The sequence below is a fragment of the Podarcis raffonei genome, chromosome 5 (assembly GCF_027172205.1).
Source record: "Podarcis raffonei isolate rPodRaf1 chromosome 5, rPodRaf1.pri, whole genome shotgun sequence".
Classification (NCBI taxonomy): Eukaryota; Metazoa; Chordata; class Lepidosauria; order Squamata; family Lacertidae; genus Podarcis; species Podarcis raffonei.
The window spans coordinates 65,633,623-65,641,530 of NC_070606.1; positions in this window are offsets into that span (position 1 = coordinate 65,633,623).

Sequence of the window (7,908 nt, forward strand, 5' to 3'; positions counted from 1 at the left end):
TGTAGACTGTTATGGCTAAATCATCGCTAACATGAAACAGCTACCCAAATGAGGCTGGTCAAACTGTTCAGTCTGGGCTGTGCCACTGTGCACAGAAAAGCTTGCAGGACCAGCATATATCTGGTATTGTCCTGCTGTTCCGCCCTCATCTTATGTACGTTTACTTTTTCCCCAGTGTCTAACCGTCAGAGTGTTTGCTTGGTGAATCATCTTCAGTTAACCTTTCTTTCAAATTTCCTATACAGTCATACCTTGGTTTTTGAACAGCTTAGTTCTCAAACGTTTTGGCTCCCCTGAGCACTGCAAACCCGGAAGTGACTGTTCCAGTTTGCAAACTATTTTTGGAAGCCGAACGTCTGACAGGGGTTCTGTGGCTTCCGATTGGCTGCAGGAGCTTCCTGCAGCCAATCAGAAGCCATGCTTTGCGTTCCAAACATTTTGGAAGTTGAACGGACCTCCGGAATGGATTCCATTCTACTTCCAAGGTATGACTGTATTAGTGGTGCCCATGCTAGAATGGCCACAAAGGGATGGATGAACAATTTATGTTGAAGATACAGCAAATAGGTGCTGGAGAAACCTCAAACTAAGTGGAAAACAAATGTGATAATTTTGACACAGCACTGTTTCCACACATACCTAGAGAAAGCAAACAGAAAAAGCGAGGGGGCACCGCAAACTGACATCTCACAATATTGGGCGTTGGGGAAAACAAACTCTATTACATTGCTCACTACTCCTCCTGGTGGTCGGCTCCTACCAATTCAGGCACTTTGGGTATTACAACCCTATCCTCCAACCACCAGCCAAAGGGACACATTACAGCTAAATAACTTGCTGCTGCCACAGGGACTGCATTATCAACACTGTACTGCCACCTATGGATCAAGCAGTGTGCTACAGTAATGTCTGCTGCCACCACTGGCCGAAGACCAGTATTACACCAGCAAAATACAGCACCATCAAACAAGACACAGGGCTCAGCCACACTTTGGTTTGGTCAGTTATTTTGTTTCACTCATGATTTCTAGGCAGAGGTCTGGGATTCTTTTTTGTTTTCATCTGGTCCATTGCTTTCGCCAGGAAAACTCACTGTTAACTGCTGAATCAAAACAAGTGTCAATCTGCAGACAACCTGAGTAACATTTGTTACAATTCAGCAGTAAACATGGTTTTCCTGGCCAAAGCAGCTGGACAGGCAAACGAAAAACCTCCTGGACTTGTGCATAGGGACCTGTCCCTTGACCTGTGGATGAGTCCGTAACTATATTGCATCAACAAGATGGTTTACTTTCTAATATTACAATACAGCAGCAACAATAAACTGAGGTATCTTACGCTGATACAACACAACAAAGAACAGCAACAAAATAATTCAGCAGTCATTTCAAACCTCATCAGAAAATTGAAAGAAGCTCTGGCAACTGAATTTGCAGCAGAGTTGAGAGCTACAAGACCACCTGCTTTGGAAACTCAAACTTGCAACCAGACAAGTGCCAATAGCACAGAACCTAGGCTACATATGGACTACACTTATACACAGCAACAAAGCACTTTGGAGTGATGGAAGTTGTCCAACAAAAACTGGAGGGTCCACAGATTCCCAAGTCCTGCTGTAGCTTCTTATTGGCTTTCAACTGGAACAGGAGCCTGATCAACATCTTATCTCTTAATCCTCTGTCCTGATATGCAGCATGTGCCAAAGAACCACAGAACAGAAGTCCCCAGCATCATCACCTAGGACTGTCCCTTCAGGAGGGGGCAAATTCACCCCCTAGGCCCAAAAGTTTCCTTCATTTGAAGGAAGCAGTCTTTTTTTCTTTCTTTTTTAATCCTTGAATCAGAAAGACGAGGAGTCCTATACTTTGTAATTGCAATAGGGAATATATTCTGATTTTGTACATTTGTGGTATAGCAGGGTTGTAGAACAAAATTCAGTGAACAGGAGGAGAGAGATGGAACACATAGATCTATAATGGTTTACTTCATGTACTATGAACAAGGATCCAGATCAGAAGCTGTATTAAGTGAGTTTGTGCTTTAGAAACCTAATACATCTGAGAGCATTTGCAATTTGTGGTTTTCCAGAGTAATGAATGCTCATCTAAAGCTCTAGTCAACATATTTTTCTATTGCCTTTAATAGAAATGGACCTAGGCCAACATTAAGCACTTCTGAAAAATTCCATCCTACGTGGTTAGTTCTAGCTCCAGGGCAGCAATGCTTCTTGAGAATGAATTATGTACGTGAAAATTGCACAATCCATTTCTGGCAGTTCACACAATGGCATCCAGTCAACTTAAATGAGAAGTCCAATCTGTAATTGGTAAACTCCTCTCATTGTTGATTTATGCCTTTGATTTTAATACCTGAAGCAAATTGGCTGGTACAGTCTGAACATGATAGAAGAGTTTATTCTAGTTTTAATAAGACATCCAGAAAGGTGCTGAAAGAAAAATGAGATCCCAAAAGTCTGGTGTGAAGGATGAGCAAAAAAGAAATATCACAACTGAAGTCAAGTGAGACTAGCTTTGAATTAAGCTGTCAAATAGCAAAAATATTTAACTGCATGCTGTGCCAGAACATTGGGCATATAATTGGCAAATGCTGTTGGGAGAGGCTACCAAGTGGGTTAAGAGTTTATGAGAGGTAGCTTGAGAGTGTGTTTGTTGCTCAAGTAGATAGGCTCTCCAAATGTGAGCCAGTTGATCCATGATGTATGGGAAATACTGATTTCTGTTAACCAAGTATCTCTTAAACTAAGGTTTTGATTCCAACTACTATTTTTTTGTCCTATGTGGATGGGCACTTAACTCCAGTTACTGCCTCATCATTATCTCTGGGGCAGACCTTGGGTAAAAGACTGCACCAGCCCTTCCTCCCTTAATCTAAGATGCCCACATTTAGGCCATTTAAAACTCCGTTTTTATTGACACCTTTTCAGAAAACCCCTAACAGTTATCTTTTTTGTGTTCAGATTCATGTACAGCTCGGTAAGGCTGCAATGCCAAATGTGTTAATTATACTACACTGATAAGTAGCCATCCAAATTCTGCACAACTTGAATTTTGTTTAGATTGCAATCAATTCTTAGTGAGTTGGGAATATTCTGGTACCCTTAGGGGGATGATTTGTTGCAGAGTTGAAAATGCAATAATATACCTTATTTTTTACCCAGTATAAAGGCAACCTGCTTCCCTAAGAATTGTTCTGTTGGTAGCACTTCCACAAAGATTTCCATACCAGCAGACGTTGGCAGAACCGCCTCCAGCTCCCAGGGGTTTGTATTGTACCTTTAGTAGGTTCACAGGTCACCTACTTGTAGTCTCCTCCACTATAGTTTGACGCATTTCTACTTAAATTATAGAAAATTATACATATAAATGAGCAGTGATGTATTTCAGATAGATAGATAGATGATAGATAGATAGATAGATAGATAGATAGATAGATAGATAGATATGTGGTCATTGTACTACTGAGATGCCCACAAAATGGTAAGAACGTGTGCAGATGTGGAACTGTGCAGGTAGGTTGCATTGTAGCGGGTGAACAAATTGCCAGCCTCAGCCTTGTAAAGTAGGTCTCATAGCCACCGTAGTTCTGATTCTGTATTGAAGATTTGTTTCTGCATCTCATGACGTAGCACAATTTGGAATGGCTTTGTGTTTTTTTGTTTTCTTAGTCATTTGAGCAAAACACAGTTTTCTGCTCATTTCCTGGCTAAATTTTCCCTGCTGCCAATTTCTCATGAGCAGCTACTTCCAAATCTTACCAATAAGCAAAAATCAGGGAGTGCCTGTTAAAAACAAGTTGTCCTTATCTCCAAAGATGACTCACAGGCCACAGCACTGGCAGTAACAGATTCAGAACTCCAGAGCGCTGGGTTTTGCAAAAACAGCATAAATCGGGACAAATATGGGGAAAGGGTTTTAGTAGTTAACTAAAGCGTGTGTAGTTAACCCAGATCCACCCAGGCAGCCAGATGAACACAAGGCTGATCAGCCAGTGGCAGGTAGCCTGGCTCTTGCAAGGACATGCTGGGTTTGCCTGACAGCCCATCTAGTCTAATAGGTTCTTTCTGCTAGTCAGCCAGATGCCACAAAGAAAAAGCGGGATGTGAAGACCATAACCTTTAGCAGTTGCTCCCCAGCAATTGGTATTCCTTGGCACATTGCATGGGTTACCAGATGGTGCTTGTGGGCATCACAACACCTTTGAGGTCTTCCCTGGCACCTACAAAACCATTGAGCTGCCCCACCACTCACCTCCCCTTTGGTTTTGAGGTGGTGGGAATGGTTACTCTCTTCTCCCTTGAGAAGTCCATAGAGCTGAAGGAGGAAGTTGAAAGAGCAACACTTTCCCATGTCCCCTTTCAGCTCTGTGCTTTTCAAGGCTCAGATTAATACTTCTAGATCCAGTTTTTTGCCCATATCTGTCAGTGGTGGCTGATCCAGGGAAGGTGGGAAGAAGTTACTAGAGGCAGTGATGCCCATGGCTCTCAAAAATCCAAATGTATCCATAGCATTCTATATAGCCATCATGACTAGTAGCCATTAATGAACGAAGGTGACTTGCTTGAACGTTTCTGCAGCCTTTCTTATCTCTGCTTTTCCCCACATTGAAATAAAAAGAGAGGACATTATTAGCCTAGTATTATGGAGGGCCTCTCTATTATGCAGCCTCTAGTCTAAGGGCTGGAAAAATCCAACTCACTTATGAATAATCAGGCTCTACAAATAAGTTGACATGATTTAACAGTAAAGGTTTTGCACTTTGGTGGTATTTCATCAGTTTGTGGGGGGCAGGCTGGAACAGCAACAAATTACTTCCTGGAAGTTCCCTTAAAAAGGTTCATTTGTTCTGAAACCCCAGAGAGCTATTGTGAGACAGAGTGGACAAGACTGGACCAGATGGATAAATGGTGTGATGTGGCGTAAGGCACACGGTAAACTGCATTATGTACATAGTCAGTGGTCTATGTAGCTCAGTTATTGTCTAAACTTGCTGGCAGACACACTCTGGAGTTTCAGGCAAAGTCTTTCCAAGCCATAACTGGAGATACCAGGGATTGAGTTTGGGATCATCTGCATGCAAAGCAGATGCTGTACCACTAAGCTGTGACCCTTCTCCTCACACAGGTCTGTGCTCCTAAGAGACACATTGGCAATGCCTGTTTGACTTCCCAAAGAGTGCATGACCCAGGGATAAAAAAATTACCAAATACATCGAGATTCATTGCCTTTCCCCCCTTAGAAGTAAAACAGACCAAACTTTTACCACAACTTAAAACTTTGTAGACTGGCAGGGTCACATGCTGCCAGTGGGCAAACCATGGTTGAGGTGAGCAGGGACTACAGCCCAATCACTAGGTGTGTTCAGGTGTTTGCCTCAACAGGCAAAGGCTCAACATGTGGCAGGGGCAAGCATGCAAGCCCTGCCCCCAACCTCCTTGGGGACATCACACGTCCCCTCAGTCCCTGACCTCAGTGTTGCATGGGGAAGGTCTGAACATGAATGGGCTCCTCTGTAAAGTTGAGGACTCTGGGTCCATGACCATGTAGAAGGTTCTACCCATAATCAAACAAACATGGGTAGAAGACCCCTGTAAACCTTATTCAACATGAAGGTGCGGAACTTTCCCTGTAGGGCAGCTGATATGGGAACATAGATGGGCTTTCACACCCTGCCCCACCTGTGTTGTACAATAAATACGCGCCTCTCCATGTAGAAAACTGACATGTCCAGAAGGCTAGGCTAACATTTGCAGATTTCTACCTGGCCCCATACAGGATGTCTTACGAAACTTTTCTTCTCTCTCTCTCTCTCTCTCTCTCTTTCTTTCTTTCTCTCTCTCTCTCTCTCTCTCTCTCTCTCTCTCTCTCTCTCTCTTGCCTTTTTGTGTCTTGGAAGCTATTTCAGAGACAGGAGAGGTTAACTGCCCCTTCTCTTTTTTTAGGATAGGATGCCAATGGCAACTAATGCTGCCACTTTTTATCAAGAAGATCAGGGTCCCGCCGTCCTCTTCTTTTAAGTGGAAATTAAGACGTGGGCTTTTTTGAAATTAAGAAACATTCCTTGCAATGATAAATTACCCCATAAATCCATTTAGTCCTAGACAGCATTAACACAGGAAATTGTTATAGCAGAGGGCCTGACTGAAAGAAAGGGCTATTATTTTAGCCTATTCAAGGAGAGGAAGCATTTGTAGCAGCTGATGGATTGCTTTAGTCTACAGAATATTCAAAAGCCATTGCTCTCTGTCTTTGGTTCTCATTTAGGGACTGTGTGACTATTAGCTATACTAAGGAAGAATACATTAAATATGACATGTTTAGGATTCGTAACTGATTAAACAATAGGAAAGGGGGGGGTCAAAGCAAGCAGTTCTTACCATGAAAGGAACAAAAAATACTGGATCCCTCTCAAGGAGCATCCACCTATAGGAACGAGAAGGGTACTTTGTGTGGTGATCAAGCTTACAATTGGCAAGGAAAAAAATCCAGGATGGTGAAAACCCAAGGCCTCCAAAAACATCTGTCCAGGCTGAATGCATGAGCAACAAAATAGCAACTCAAGTTCCATATAAATTAATGGAATGCTGTTCAGATAGCAGTCAAAAAACAAATTCCATGTATACACTGATGACGTCTGAACTGGCAGTGAAGAAAGAAAGAGAGAGAAGGGAAAGGAAAGAATTTTTGATTGTGGACAGCTCAGAGGAAAGTTTGCCTGTGTTTTGCCAGTCAAAAAGACAAATTCCACAGTAGAACATACTTAAGGGCATTGCTACATTTGGAACATCATGTACACTACAGTGGCTTTCTGCTGTAGAGATGCAGAAAATGGTGTCTCAAACTATCAGTGTTCTAATACCTTGCCTATGATGGAAGATGTAAGGTGTATAGGAGGTGGTTTGTAAAACGTCTGCTGTGGGGAAAGTGAGCTGAATACAGTGGTACCTCAGGTTAAGAACTTACATAATTCATTCTGAAGGTCTGTTCTTAACCTGAAATTGTTCTTAACCTGAGGTACCACTTTAGTTAATGGGGCCTCCCACTGCCGCCACGCCATGGCCGCACGATTTCTGTTCTCATCCTGAAGCAAAGTTCTTAACCCAAGGTACTATTTCTGGGTTAGCGGAGTCTGTAACCTGAAGCGTCTATAACCCAAGGTACCACTACTAGAATGAGGTTGCCTCATGATATTGATGGGAAGTATACTTAGGACAGGTATCTGCACACACTGCAGATCAGGGGGATAGATGCAATATGACTGGGCTGCAGCAGCTGTAGCTTCCAAACAGTTCCAAACTGCTTATGTAGATGACCCAGAAAACCTGGAATCACACACTGAGCAAAGTGACCTTTTCATGCTCCTCAGCCAATCAGATTTTGGCTGCATTATGACATCATGAGGCCAAGTTAGTCAGGGGAAGAAAAGATAATATTAAGAGGTAAATATTTTTGCAAGTGGTGCAAAGAAAAGGGGAAAAAAATTGCTTTTCAACACTGCAGGAACAGTTGTTTTGGTAGCTAGAACTGACCCAAAGCTCTTGCTCTAATAGCATTGTGGTGTGGTGTGGTAAGCACCTGTGGTTTGTGCTGGCACGCAAATGGAATAAATCATTCTGCAACAAAATATACTTGCTTAAAGAGGAATGATGTGACCTGGGATAACTTGGCACCACAATCACTTCTTGATACATTATAGGTTCTAACACTATGATCATACTTGTCTTTGGCAGTGGCTGGGTATGTTGGCTGCCAATCGGATATGCAACCAGCATTCAACTTAGTGCTCATTGGGCTTGTTTGTGCACATCCAATGGGCAACTAAGTCTGGTACAGTCACAGGCAAAATACACAGCATGCACAAAGGCTTAAGAGATGAGGTGTCAATCAAGCT